The sequence below is a fragment of the Aulonocara sp. 'chitande type north' Nkhata Bay genome, linkage group LG1 (genome assembly GCF_057382095.1).
Source record: "Aulonocara sp. 'chitande type north' Nkhata Bay isolate Kocher_YH1m ecotype deep benthic linkage group LG1, A_spYH_male_GT1.1, whole genome shotgun sequence".
NCBI lineage: Eukaryota > Metazoa > Chordata > Actinopteri > Cichliformes > Cichlidae > Aulonocara > Aulonocara sp. 'chitande type north' Nkhata Bay.
Genome location: NC_141344.1, coordinates 16,636,800 through 16,652,274, shown reverse-complemented (window position 1 = coordinate 16,652,274; position 15,475 = coordinate 16,636,800). Strand labels below are relative to the sequence as shown.

At 42.1% G+C, this 15,475-nt stretch overlaps 1 long non-coding RNA gene across 1 annotated transcript in view; it reads left to right on the top strand.

Moving 5' to 3' along the window:
* Positions 1-440: 440 nt before the first annotated feature.
* The window catches only part of LOC147338880 (uncharacterized), a 20,719-nt gene continuing 5,684 nt past the window's right edge, over positions 441-15,475 (top strand). Inside the window, exons 1-3 of the long non-coding RNA XR_015128350.1 lie at positions 441-625; positions 11,644-11,748; positions 13,545-13,854. This is a non-coding gene — a long non-coding RNA (uncharacterized LOC147338880). The remainder of the gene's footprint in view (positions 626-11,643; positions 11,749-13,544; positions 13,855-15,475) is intronic.

Genomic DNA, 15,475 nt, shown 5'->3' with positions numbered 1-15,475 from the left:
TTTCCGATATAACCACTGCTGGACGACACGGTACATGGATTTAAACTGTAACATTATCATAAGGAATGTGGTCCCTTAAACACCGCGGACTGAACAAGTTTGTCTTTTATGAATGAATGAATCTTCTGCTGCCCCGACCTGTAGTTCCGAACCAAACACAACTCTTGAGATGATCCTGCTCATAAAATATTACCAGACCTCAGTTTTCATGGCCAACAGAACATTAACATGCTTATTGCTCTCGCCGATTATCCTCACTATGTACGGTACATTAGCGAACTGTACGATTGGCCAACCCCCTGCCTGTGCAATCAACAGAGAGCGTGAATGAATGATCAGCCATTAGCAGGTCGGGTGTGAACTGTGAAAATGGGCTCTCACACCAATGACTGCAGGAGGCCTTGATTTGCTTTAGCCTAGCTTAGCAACCTGCTAGCAAGGACCGAGCGGTTGTTAACACTGTGGCAGTGCGTGAGCTAGCGTTAGCCTGCCCAATGTAATGCAGTGGAATACGGACTAGTGTAGCGTGTTGAAGCCCAGTCTAGTGGAGTGCTGTGTGCAAGATCATAGTAAGACTCCTTGCTAGCATATGCTTGTGTTTAATGCAGCGACCTGCTTCTGCATGGTGAGTTTACACATACCCTGCAGTGAAGGTAGTGTGTGTGTGTGCGTGTAATATCAGTAATCAGTGTACCTCACACAGACAGAGTATAACTAGGCCCAGTGTGGTGAGAGTGGCTGAGACCAGCTCTCTGCCAGCCCAAGTTGACTGTTTCAGCCGCTTTGTGTGTGTTTGTGGTCATGGATACTAAGACTGGAGGCTCCACCTTCAGATGCCGTCTAGGCAGCCAAGGCCCCTCAAGGTCCAGGTAATAGGACCTTGGTCCAGGTAATAAGTGTCTTTGTGCTGTCTTCTCTTCATGTTGCATTTTATTTATTTATTTTAGAGAGTGGGGGGTCCTTTAATACCCCTGTGAGTTCTCTGTGTGTGTATGTGTGTGTCCTCCTGCCTGTGCAAATGTTAGTTTAATGCATTTATGACCTTTATGCAGTACACATGAGGAAAGCAAAGAGATGAACTCTGTTATCAGTGTTACAGGAATGCTGCAGAAAGGGTGCACGGAGCTTTGTGTGTGCCTGTGTTTGTGTGGCTCAAGCAGTGTTGGTCTGCTCTCTGTGGATCGGATGCTATTAGAGTTACCAGCATGAAGGCAGCAACATGTCCAGGGTCAAGAGAAGATTTCTGATGGACAGGAAAAAAAAAAGTGCCAAGTGATCCTTGGTTGCGTTTTGTTGAAGTAAATGTAAAAAAATAAAACACAAGGAAATAGAGAAGGGATTCACTTGTGAGGAAAGTAAAGCAAAATGGGTATTGTGTGAAATGTGACCTTTTGTTGTATCTAATTGAAATAGAAAATGCTGGGAAAAGTAAGAAGGAACTTATTAAACCAGATTTTTAAAACTGTTTTATTCTTTTTAAACTGCTAGTGATAAAGGAGACGGTAGTTCAAACAAGCCAGAGCCAATGGCACATTAGTCACAATGAAGAAATCAAGACCGTTCTGATCATGTACAATTTTCCACTTTATCTTGTTTGACAGTGTTGAGAGATGGGCGTGAGAGGGGTGAGAAAGCGTGATACTGTATTTCAGCATCATGCTTATTTGGTTTTTCCACCTTCACACCCCGGTCAAATTTCACAGCACAGAACCATAGCTGCATGACGGTTCATCGTAGTCCCTCGAATCAGTGGACCAGAGTGGACCCGAGGCCGCTGACTGAGCACACAGCTCGCTGGTATTAGCTCAGCGCGCTGGCGTCTGCAGTGTGCATGGTTAATTCGGCTGTTGTTGTCGCTTATGTGTGTCCCAGTGGAGCCAGGGCGCGTTGGTTCGCAAGCCTGGTTTTAGTTCCACTCACTAGTCTACATGCACACATGGAAACTGATGTGAGATCCCTCTGGGCTCTTCCATCACTTCATGTGTGAAAAACCTGAAACTCTTACCTAATACGGACTACATTAGTTTGGTATTTTGTATTTGATTGATGGCGACCATTGAGGCTCAGAATATATATACATATTTTGTTTTTGCTTTGTTTGTTTTTTTTTCTTTGCACGAGCTTTCAGGTTTATTTCTGAGTTAAAATAATTGGCTCATCTATACTGCAGGCTAATACATTTCCCTCTACATCAACATATTTTGAGACGTAACTCAACTAATTGTAAATTATGCTTATCATTAAACTTTTAAATTATGTGTTTACATTGTATTTGTTTCAGGTGCAATAATAAAAATATGTATGTGTATTTATGGGGGCTGATGCAAGACAGTAAGCACGCATATAACCTTACTTTTCAAGGTCAAGCAGCTCTTTCTGTTTTCTATAATGATGACCTCTCTGTTCCCTGTCACTGAACAGCTCAAGGACCTCAGATCCAACTGTCATATTCACATCACAGCACTTACCCAGGCTACCCTGTCCATCACCAGAAACAAACATTTCATTATCATTCTAAATCACTGGCAGATCACTAATTCATCCCTCATGCACTCAGATTTAGGCATATTTTTGAATAATTCAGTGTTATTTGTTCATTCAGTGTTCTTCCTTACATTAACATCTCACTTTCTGCATCCGTACTGGCTCATCTTTGTGATGTGACCAGTGGCTGTGTGATAAGAAGGCTAAATAATGAGTAAGCTTTAAAACAAGTAATGGTTGAGCTTTACTATCAAACTCTCACACTGGGGATTTGTAGATTAGTGTTGCTTTTTGATTCCACACCCTCAACCCGTTGATGTGGCGTTGCATAGATGTTGTTGCCCTGATCATCATTCAGGCTTGGAGTCATAATAATGAGCAACAGGATGGGTGCAGCAAGAGACAGCGAGACAAATACTGGGTGCATGTGATGTTAAGTGTAAACTCTCTTAACTGGATTCACCTGATTTGCGCCTGTTCATGCCCCAGTGTGCTCAGGCATGCTAGCTGTTCAGCACCCAGGCTCATTATAAGGCCTAATTCAATTGACCTGGGGATGTAAACACATCTGTACGCAAATATAAGCGGGCCAATTTGGAGTGCCGCGACACTGAGCTGCAGTGATTTGTTGTACCGAGAGGATAATCAGCACAGAGCCTGAAAAGTAATAGTGAGGAGGCAGTAGCAATAAAGTAGTTACTGTCTGCTCAGGGACAAAAAAAAAAAAGATGAAGGGGTGGTGGTGAGGGGTGGGGGCAGTGCAAGCTCAGCTAGTGTCCCATGCTTACTTGGGTGTAATGACCCATCAGTGGTGACATCTTGTTTCATCAACTTCTGCTTCCTTTCACTTGTCTATCTGGGCTGAGTCTCTCCTTATCTGCTGCCCTTCTCCCCTCCTGCCTACTGAAATCTGTCTTCCTCTCTCGTGTTTTCATTTTCTGTTGGCCTGTATCTACTTCTCCTCTCAGCTAGATGCAAAGGGTTACCCTGAACCACATAGTGGAGGACGTACAGTTTCAGAGCATCTTGTATTCTGTGAGAAGGATCAAAGACCCATTGATTTTTTTTTTTTTTTGAAATCGCTGCTGGCATACAATCATTTAGTCAGATTTTGCTAAATGAGCGGGTAATAAATTTGATTGTGTAATTGTTATACAGATCAATTTAGAGCAAATAGCTGTATTTGAAAGTGGAACAAGCTTGATTAAGTTATCACACAATTTTGATAATCCAGTAATCGTGTAATTCTTTTAAAGCAAAATAGCAAAAAAAAAATCCTCCTGTGACACTAAATTGAATATCATTTGTTTGGGTTTTCATCATATGAGATGCAAGATGCCATTGTGCACCTGTGGAACTGAAATGGATTGTGACAAAACAAGAAAATGATTGCCATAATGACCGGTAATTAAAGTAATAGCTTATCAATTATTTGAATTCTAATTATTGCATGGTTTTAATTTTTTGTATTTAGCAAGCTGGCTTGACCTTCGCTACATGTCGTACCCCTGCTGTCTCTCTCCATGTTTTCTGTCTGTATCTAATACACAATATAAATGCACACTTTTTTTTATTTTTTAAATATCCTGGACAGACAGAAGTAAGATAGGTGAAGTAAGAGGAAGCAGTGTGAATCAAAAACAGTATAACGACATTGTAACTGTCTTTGTCAGATGTGTGTGTGTGTGTGTGTGTGTGTGTGTGTGTGTGTGTGTATGCGCGCACATGTACGCTTGTGTGTGTGAATGTGTGTATGGGAAGAGGCACGGGGGCCGAGCTGACGAGGCCTCTCACTGGGATACTGGCAGGCCTTACTTGCCGCAGGCCCAGCTCTCAGCTCCACCTCTGACAGGCTTCATACTTATTGCTCAATGACATTCGATGTTTTCCTTCAGTTTGCTGTAAGATTGATTTCTCAGATATGTTTGAAATATCTCCAGAGCCCTAGAGCGTGGTGACTGGCACAGTGGCACAGAGAAAGAGAGAGAGACAGAGAGGTGGTGCAATCGGGGAGTAGAGGAGAGGATGGTGTGTTCGAGGCTAAGGATAAGTTGTAAGGAAGAAGAACAGTGTAGAATTCTCCAGTTTTGCATGAATGGGAGGACGTCTTTATGATGCTTTTAGCTTTTGAACTTTTTGCCATCTTTGAAAATTTAGCCAACTGAAAATTTACAACAAAACAGAGAAGCATGAGCTTGTTCATTCATTCAGTTCAGTTTTATTTTTATAGCTCCAAATCACAGAAACGGTTGCCTCAAGGCAAAGACAGTAAGGTAAAGACAATAATACAGTGAACACCCCAACAATCAGATGAGCCCCTGTGAACAAGCACTTGATGACAGCGGGAAGGAAGATCTCGGTTTTAACAGGAATAAACCTCCAGCAGAAACGGGCACAGTCAGGTCTTGGGGGTGAGGGGAGAAAGACAGGACAAAAGACACACTGTAGGAAAGAGATGAATAATAACCAATGATTAAAGTTTGTGTGTAACCAAATAGTACATTTGTAAATCTCATCTTATGTTCAGATAGATTGTTCAATTCACATTATTAAATGCCTGAAAAAAGGGGGTGGCCCAGTGGTTGAGTGTCTGGAGCGCATACCTCAGTAGCATTCTCTCAGCAGTGAGCTTTCGGTTTCAGTTTTTAACCCATTTTTCCTGCCTGTGTGCACTTCCAGTATCGAATGAATGCCTGAACAATCTTCCTCAAAATAATACCAGAAAACAGTAGAAATGGCTTAAAACATGGAATCCTAGAGCTGTGGTTGAGGCCACGATGTGAAGTTTCCTTGTAACAAAGAAAATGTATGTATTGCCTTTCATGACGTGAGTGTTTCCATAAAGTTACATGACTGTGAAAAAGGGTGATACTGCAGAAAAATCACAAAAAAACCCCATCGCTCTGTAGAGTTTAAAAGTCCTTTGTCTTTCCAAAGTCCAAAAGTTAAATATTTTCAGTGACATAAAACGCACAATAATAGTGGGTTCCAGAATGAATGTGAAGTTGGAATTTCCGAGTTCGAGTTTGGAATATGAATCTTGAACCCCTCCTCAACTTGCATTTCCCACTCGGAAAGTTGGAACAGCCCCAGCAACCACGAGTTAACAATCCAAGATGGCGGCAGCAAACATAAACAGTAATGAAGCTGTAAAACTTGGAATCTGTGCTGCTGCTGCTGCTGCTGTGTGTTTGTGACTCGCTAAATAAGCCGTACACCTTACTGCAGCAAATTCCAAGTTCCGAGGTATTTTGAATCTCTCCATGGAACCTGATACCTGACAGGCAATTAGTCCAAGATCTGGAGAGGCCTGACGGTCCCTTTAGCGTGGCCCCTGTTGTGGCATCGTACCTCTCTCTCTCTTCCAAGGTGTTTATCCTGTTTGCAGAGGGGCCTGTAATGAAATTTTCCCCTTTGTGAAAATGCATCCTCTGTGCATATTGCATTATGTCACATCTCATCAGTGAGCATTTGATCTCATCTACTGCTTTGTTTTCTCTGGAAGAAGGTGGGGGGTGGGGGGGCACAGATCAACTGTTTTAAACTCTTTAATGCAATTTAACAATGCCACATATTCTTTTCACGTTTCATTGGGGTCCTTTACGTGTGAAATTACAGAGCCTTGCCTAGCCTGACTGACACAGCGCAGCAGAGGCAGGGTCACACCGAAGCGCCAGATGTGGGAGGGAGAGCGAAATTAATTGCTACACATTGTTCAGTGGGTGTATGTGCACCTTTAGTGAATTAACCGCTCTCTGGGTGTGACTGTTTGAATAAGGGGAATTGGGTACGAGGCCTCTCGCTCACAGCTGAAGCCAACGCTAGGCGCTGCATCCAGTTTGCTTATCTGCCCCCTAAATTCACATGCTTAACTTGTCGTTTGTTAGTGCGTGAAGTAGGAAAATATTTCTATGAACAACTCGTTGCTTAGTTGTTGTTCTCAATTTCTTTGTGTTGCTCTAGCAGTTCATATCTAAAGTACATGTATGTCAAATGTATATTTTAAATCTGCTTTAACATATTTTTAAAGACAAGGAAAATGGCATTTAAATGCAATTTGAATATTCTAGATACTCTGAATCTAAGAAAGAGCCACTTAATTCGCGTGACATATTCAGACAGACAGTTTTAATTGTGATGACCTGAAAGCTGTGCATTAGGTAAAAATGGCAAACCAATTAGAGAGAGTGTCAGCATGGGCCCAATAATGTGAATCTTAATGTTGTCTCTACTGACTTGCATTGCTATTAGGTTAGACAATGAGATTGAGAGCACAGATAATGCACATTAATGACAGTTGGATGGCAGACATGAGGAGCATATGGTGCTCTCCTATGGCCATTTACAAAGTTCATACCATGCTTTCACCCATCTGGAGTATGGCAAGAAAGTCAAGTTTATATTTAAGATTTTGTGGTTTCTATAATTCAAAGAATAAAGCTTAAAATATATTTGATCTTGATTTATTTTGCTGCATTGATACCCGATTTTGTGGCAGCCATAAGATCTACAGAAAGGCAGTGCATCATCATGTTCCTCTGAGGTCTTACCATCTACACAGCAGATACAAGCCCTAACCCATGCTGCCAGCTTCATCCCTATCAGAGGAACTAACAGTGCCCACTGTAATCACGGGCCTGGCATAGTCTCCAGCATGGAGAGTTTCTCGTGGACCATCCCTTCAGAATAGGTCCTTCCACCTGGACCCCCCCCCCCCAAAACCCCCTGTCTCTCTATTTTTCTGGGCAATAGGAGGGTGGAAGGTTTGGGGATTTGATGGGGAGATGGTGGGTGAGGGAGGGATTGGGGAGGTAGTGGAGGTGGTGGGGGCACTCTGCTTCCCCTGGGGCTGCCTGCTGGAGCGAGGTGACCCAGCTTGTCGCTCGGTGACCTGTGAGAGGGACATTATGAAGTGTGAGTGGCTGTCACCCTAACCGCTTGTGACAGCACGGCTCCCGGCACAGCTGTGCCAGCCAGAGACCCAGGGCCCATGGAGAAAGGGGGTGGGAGAGAGGACGCTTTGGAAAAGGTGCGGACTTGGGGCGGGGTGTTCAGAGGGTGTCTGTGGTGGGGCAGGAGGTTGGGAGTAGAAGGAGAAAGAAGGTGAGGGTATCAAGGCTCCGTCTCTCATACTGGTGTAATGACTTCATCCCACTGATTCCGCTACTTAACGGATAGCCCTGCAGGTCTTTCATGTCAAAGCCAGTAGATTTGGGCTTTGAGCTACACTACATTATAGCATAGTGACGAAAGTCATAAGACCAGATGTTGTCCTTTAAGCGACCAGGGTTACATTTGTTCTAAGCCCAACTCTCAAAAACAAGGCGTTCTTTATTAGCGTTCCTATTATTTTCGCAGTTTACACAAAGAGCTTACATTTTATTGTCTCTATTGTCATTTTCAGTGAATGATTTACTCAGCAAATGTTTTGCCCCATCAACTTCCCTCAGGATGGCACAGAAGCACAGAAAGCAAACAACAAGAGAAAATGTTTGGTTTTTTTTATTGTTCTTGTTCTTGTTCTGGCGCTTTCGTCTAAGCTGCTCTTCTTAATGATAGGTTGCAGGACCTTGAAAGGGTTTGTTCAGTGTAGTCCACTGCAAATCTCGAGTAGAAAGGTCAGAGACCTTTGACATGCCTGTGCTGTTATTTACCATCCAGTTAAACTCATTAGTTTGTGACTTGACTCGGGGAACAAAGGTGTTGCCACCCAAGTCCCAGTCAGGATCATTAAGCTTTACTTCTTTTGATGGAGTAATTGGGCACGTTGAAAGATAAAGCAATGGAACTATACATAAGTTTGATTTCTAAGGTAATGCTTTTAATATATTCTCAGCACAATTTTTTTTTTTTTTTTGCAATACATCACAGGTGAGTACAGTTCACAAATAACCAACGAGTATTTCACACTATAAAATGCAGATAATATGTATGTGCAGCTTTTGAAAGTGTTCTGCCTCCCAGGAATATTATCTCACGCCATATGGAAAAGTCCCAAAGCCTAGTGTCAGTGTCTGACAGTTGTAGACAGCAATAACCCTACTTCCTTGTGGCTGAGCACGCAATGTGATTTCCCTCAGCAGGTCTCTAATTTCCCTAATCACTGTACAATGCAAATAGTCTCATTTACACATGGATGAGCAAACCAAGAAACACAGAGCCTCATTGATCTTAAGGTGTTCACAGGAACCAAATGAACTCGTATGTCTTATTTTATTTTCATGTGTATATCTTGAACGTGCCAGCATAGAATAGACACATACTTTTTGTTTATAACTACAATTTGGATATCTTTGCCAACCTTAGTTTATGTCATCTGTTACCGAGAAGACTCATTTGTCGCACCTCACTGCAGGCTGCAAACAAAAAAGATGATATGAAATTGTTCTAATTGAGTAATAGTGCTGGGAAAGAGTCATTATTTCACAGAAACACAGCGTCTAGATTAAAATATCCCAAGTGAAGCTCACTTAACCAGTCAGCTTAGTTAACTACAGTGGCTAAAGTTAAAAAAAATAAAAAGAATAAAGATTTTGGTAAAAAAAAGTTTATTGCTTTTGTTTTTTCTAAAGAACAAAGAGCCTATAAAGAAAGCCATACAAGGCAATACAGCCATGAGATATGATTGTGAAATATCTTGGCAAGTTTTATATAATTTTTTTCTTCACCTTGTAGAATAAATTGTAACCTTAGTAAATTCAAGCAAATACTATACATCTCTCGGGCAGCTGGTCCAAAGTGAATGTATGCACTATTGTGTTGAGGAAAAACCTTGTTAATTCATAGTTAATTTTATTTTAGTTATGTACTATTACCAAACAATGAAATAGTAGTTAACATTTATTAATTGATTTGTCTGTTTGTCTGTTTGAAAAGTTGACACTAATATTTATAGATGTCTCGAAATGGTAATTAAGTGTGGTATAATTTGATAAAATAAAACATTTAAAAATCACATAATCAAGGAACAAATTATATTGTAAATTCATTTGACCGTTCTGACATAATAACCTGGACACCCCAACAAAATGACTGCAGAACCACAGACTGTAATACAGCGTCCAAGTCCCGTATGCAAATATCAAATGCATCTAAATGATATGTCATTAAAAGAACCAGAAAGGTTACAAACTGTTAGATGGTTAATGCTGACACATCTGATTTTCTCAGAATCCACCTTTTGACATTGGGCAAGAAAAAGTGGAAGTAAATGCTACTTTTCAGGTATAAAATTCAAATTGGTGTTCAGAATGTATATAAGTGGTTTACATTAAACTATCAGACTTTTGAAGTGAATCCCACCTCACACACATGTCACAAGACAAACACAAAAGGTCATCTTATGCCTATAATGACAACCCATTTTCATCATAATGTCATTGTTTAATAGTGAAATATTTACTTGCTTTGTATTCAGTCTTCTTTTAACTTTCTATGACTATGCTGTATCCCTCTATCCCCGCTCTGTATCTAAACCTTTCCCCTTTACTCCACACCTCTCTCTCTCTGCATCCCTCTGTCACAGCTGACCTGTGTCCTCTCTCTGCAGGGCCTCTCCTGGTAGCGCCCAGCTGGCGCGCTGGGCAGAGGCAGGAGGTAGTGCCAGCTCTACTGGTGCAGAAAGGGGCACACCAGGCAGACAGGCCCAGTGTCAGCAGCAGCAGCAGCATGCTATCCCCCTGGCTGCCATGTTCACAACACACACATATGCCCACATATATCTATATATTGCCGTAGCCTGAATGCATGCACACACCAGCATCAGCGGACCAATGCCAAATGGGTTTGGTCTGACTGGGACCTAGTTAACTGGGACAAAACATTTGTTTACACACTAGACTAGTGAAAACAGGCACAGAGACACATTGAACCACGCACACATTCACATGGGAGGGCATGCAGAGACAATGCTGCATAAAGGAAAACCAGCACTGTCTTTTCCAAACTCCTTAATGATTAGTTTGACAGATCTTCAAGTCAGCCTGTGGCCCGTTGTCCCTGAAGGAGTGTGAGTTATACGGTGCAAGTAATAGAACACATATTGAACTGTGTGCATGTTATTGACTTGTAGAAGTCTTCAGGGTCAGCACTAGAAGCTGGTTGTAATTAAGAAGATGGGGACTTGGCCTCCTGCCTGTAGTTACCCCTGCAAGACTTCAGCCCAGGGTTTGCCTATGCTCTTACTATTGATTTAACTTGACCTTCTTCTGCCAGCAAGTGTATTAACCCAAGTAAAACCTTACAGCCCTGAGATCAGATCTGCAGTAATTACGATCAACAGGGAGAGGAGGAAAACATATTGCACCTCGACGTACATCATTTTGAAACTTGCGAGCTCAGGTGGCTTGAATTTAAATGTCAAGATGTATACAGACTAATGTGGCAACACTGTGACATATATAAGTAATGTGAGGTTTGGAATCGTTCATAGTGTAGTGTATTTGTAATCTTAGATTCATATGGCATATTGTTTGTTTCTGCATAGGATTTGGCTGATTTGCATACTGTTTGATTATCAGAGCCTTGCGTATTCAGCCAAACTTCCTCACTGTTGTTTGTATGTGTGTGTATTTTGACCTCTTTACACAGAGAGCCCCCCAATTGTGCCCCAGCAGCCAGCCGAGCTCAGTCAAGCGAAGCCTATATGCTCACTGGCATTTCACACACCCAAACGCGTGCATGCAAACACACATGAATATCACTTATCCAGCTGGGCTCGAATGCCGCACACTCTCTCACTGTCATACACACACACACACGCACATTACTTTAGATATGGAAATAGTGGTTAGGGTGTTATTCCCTAATGTACACCTTGTATAGCACCTCTGTCCAACAAAAAAAACCCAACCTCAGTCACATCTCCACTCCAATCAGTCCAACTCTTGCTTCACTCTGCAGGTCGGCCCACCCTTTGCCATTACCAGGATTTGAGGCACACTTCCGCCTTAAAAGTTGTACACCACTACCTTTGATAATCAAGATGGAACCTAATTGAGCTCACCCATGCAGAAGATGCTCTCGCCTTTTTCGCGCACACACACTTTTTGAGGAGATGGGGGCCTATACTGTTTCAGCTCATCCAACTGTGAGATTCTCCTTTCCCCTTTCCAGTCCTGCCATCATCTCACTAATGGTGTTTCTATCTCTTCTCCATAGGAGGTAAATGAAGCTTTTAAGCAGGGCGGAGGGAAGGGGGACCGCTGAAAAGATTAATTGACTTTCTACAGAGCTTCACTTATCCTCCTCTGGCACCTTTGACTTGTGAGTGTATTTGTGTTTGGATTACATGATTATATCACCGTCATTGCAGCAATTTGTGGTTTGTTCAAAAACTGTTTGAAAATATCAAACTGTGTCCCATCAGCCATTTCATCCACAGTGGCTACTTGATAACTCTCTGTACAATTAGAGCAAAGATTGGTGGCATTCGTGGTTAAATTGTTTGTGATTATAAATGAAATGAACTTTTCTCCAGTTAAATTTATATGTGAGTGAAGCAATACGCAGAGTAACATCAGTGTGGTATTTCTTATTGATTCTGTTCCCTTTTAGGACCATAATTCTGGCACAAAACTAGCTACACGAATGGATAAGTGCAGGTTTGATGCCTTGATTTATCCTCAACACTATTAAAAAACTTTAATGCCACTTTAATATAGATTTGAATTAAAGAGCCAGATAACAACCCTGCAGCAGTCCATAAAGTTTGACGTCACATAAAGTATGTACAGAAATATACTGCTGAAGTTGAGCACTTGGGACTGATGGTGGAAAAAAAATGAATGAACAATGTATATTTTAATTTTAAAACTTCTGTAGTAAGACACTAATATAACTGAAGAGTTTATACTTAACCCTGTTGCACCGAAATCTTTTGTTGTGTTGCCTTCATATTGCTGTACTTATTTTATTTCTTAAAATCTGCACAGGATTTCTTACAAATTTAGTGAGTATAAAGTGGTAAATATTTTTCCCTCCTTTGATTTAGCTGCTGTGCACCAGACACCATTGCTACAGCAGACATTGTTGTTTTATTCAACACTGTAACATATCCTTCCTTCAGAAGCTAAGTTGGCTTGAAATTGCTTTGATGAGCAGTGCAACAGAAAAAGGCTGGGTGGAGTCTACTGCATAGACTACAGTGTGCCACGTATCGCACCTGTTTGTCACAGAGCTCTGGCATATAGCTGGGAGATGTAATTCGTATTGTATTAATTGTAAGATACAAAGGGTGAATTATAGCATAACACCAATACAAGGAAAGTTCTCACACAGTTTAAAATGACAACAAATCTTACACCTGGACTCATTCTTATGCAGAACCTCTAAAGTACAGTTAACTGATTTTAGAGTCCCTCTCTTCCGGCCTGACACATGTTCATGGACACACACACATGTAATGAAAGGTAATGCATCTGCTTCTCATATAGAGAGAAGTCTGACTATGTATGCCGGTGTGATGAGAGTGCGAGGGAGAGAGAGCACAGAAGCAAAATGTGTGAAAGTACTGAGTTCGCTCCCTACCCCCATCTTCCTGCTATAAACTCTACCACCCACAGCTGCACACACTTCTCCTGTCACGGTGATAATCTCTTTGTCAGGAGCCGTCTGTTAGAGATTTGTCCGTCTGATTCGGTGAATGTCCGAGTGGCAGGTCGAGCTGTAATGCCACAGGGTGTCCAAGGGTCTGTGTCTCTGTGTGTGTGTGTTTATATGCATGTACGCACATCCAGTGCCATAGGTGGTGGGATATCTGTCCCTGTCAGTGTGTATATCCCTTTTCTTTGGACCTCTGTTTTGTGACAGAAGGGGAATGTTGGAATATAAAGGCAAAGATGTAACTAAAGAGGAGACTGTTATAATGTGAATTATTAGCTGTTCTAACTTTGAAGTGATTCCTACAGTGAAAAAGTGAGCAATGTGAAGCTGCAATTTGGTGACGTACTCGTTTAGCCATGTTATGGCCTCTAACCCTCATGCTAACACAGTCAATTTGGATTTAACCCAGATGTTAGCGCTACCTACAGATGGCATAACATGTCATCCTTTTCCAACAGGCTATGGTTATAGCTGCTACCCCAGCAGGACCCCTTCTTGTCAGCCACTAATGCTGTGACTGACATCCATCAACTATGAGCCACCACAAGATGGGTAAACATGATAGAGGGCAAGAACTGGTTGTGTCCCAGCCATTTGTGAATGACTCCTCAACTGAAATGAGGGTAACCTGGATGGCGACGTCAACACAGACCTCAATTTAGACAAAATGAAGGAGGACAAGGATGACACCACCTTCCAGCAGTTGACCTGGCGTGTATTTACATTTCTCAGGAGGTGCACATCAGAAGAAACGGTTCTGGTTATGTCGTAAGTTACGATGTACATCTGACGCAGATTGATCTCACTATACAGCAAAGTCAGCATGTTCCCTTAACATTGTCACATTGTTTATCAAGAAAAGACTTGGAAGATATGAATCCAAGCCTTGTACTCTGGTATAAAATGTATGTAGTTTATACACTTATTCCATGCTCTTCCTGTGGAGGAGTCCAAGGCTGTGGGTGAGCCTTGCAGTCTCTGGTGGGACAGTCTTGTGGTTAAACCTGTCAATCATGGACAAAGAAGGCTGGAGTCATGGACGTACCCTGTGTCCCGCCAAAGGTCTTTTGTGGCCCAGTCTTGGAGAAAATGAAAGACAGAAAGACGGAGAAGCTTTCGTCCTCTGCCTACCACAAAAATCAAATTCACTACCCCACCAGGTGCATAGAGCTAGCATTGCAGCTCCAGCAGTGGCAGTGAGGGATAGGCAAAGTGGAGTTAAAATGCAGAGAGAAGGAGAGTGTGTCCCAATCTGCTCAGGAGGCCAAGGCAGGCAGAAACCACAAGGCTTTGGGGTAAAGCATTTATTTCTAGTGGTGGCTGCAAGAAACTTGTCATGCCCAAAGGAGGGTAAGAAGAAGTGTTTGACCTAACGTTTAATCAGTATTCTGTATCACCTCATGAAGGGATGGAAAGGGTAAACTAATGCCCTCATAGTTTATGATTCAGGTGCTTCTGCAGTTCCCAGTTTATCAGGTCTTTCTCGTACTGCTTTCCATTTGAATTGGGAAGCCAGAAAGTTCAACTTCAAAATTAGAATTTGCAACTGGAATGCCCCCTCAACTCAGATTTCCAACTCAGAAAGCTAGAGAGCACTTCCAGCCCTGATTTCACAATCCAAGATGGCAGCAGTGAACATATATAGTAAAACCTGTAATCTGTGCTCACACTGTTGTGTGTGACTCATTACATAAGCCATGCACAGCCAGCTTCTATCTGTGAGTGCACACACATTGCAAGTTTTGTGATGTATTAGTGGCTCTAACTTGCCTAGGGAGTATAAAAAATGTTTTTTTTTCTTTCTCTTCTGACTACTGCTGCTACTACTACTCTTCCCAACTCCAATATCTTACTTAGGTGGATGGAATCCAGCATCAGTCTCCATCCCCTCTAGTTCAAAGAGAGGAGATGCTAGGACAAATGACAGTGCCACCAAGCACCCCTTCAGTATCATCAGTCACTTCGAAATACTTTGTTAGTGTCACCAAGTGTGACCACTTCATTTTGCTCAGGGGGTAACAAAACAATGAAAGTATTCTGCAGCCAGGCAGTTTGCCAATTGTAGGGTGTCCAACCAAAAACAAAAACATAACAAAAGAAACTCTCTTTCCCTTCATCCCCAGCAGGAGGAGCTCCTGTTCTTTTTAAGGGCAAGGGAATGGAAAAGGCCCCCACTTCTTGGCTTGGCTTGAGCATATGTCATTTCTCATGTCCCAAAAGCACAGACTACAGTTTGCTGTGAAACTACCAAAATGTTTTACTTCAGTAGCCAGCGGCTATATTTCAGACATCTCTGCATGCAGGTGATCAGCAGAGGTCTCCCAAAGAGGAGGCTCAGAAATGGCATTTAATATTGCCATTAAAAAAAAAACCCAACTAACTAACAAAC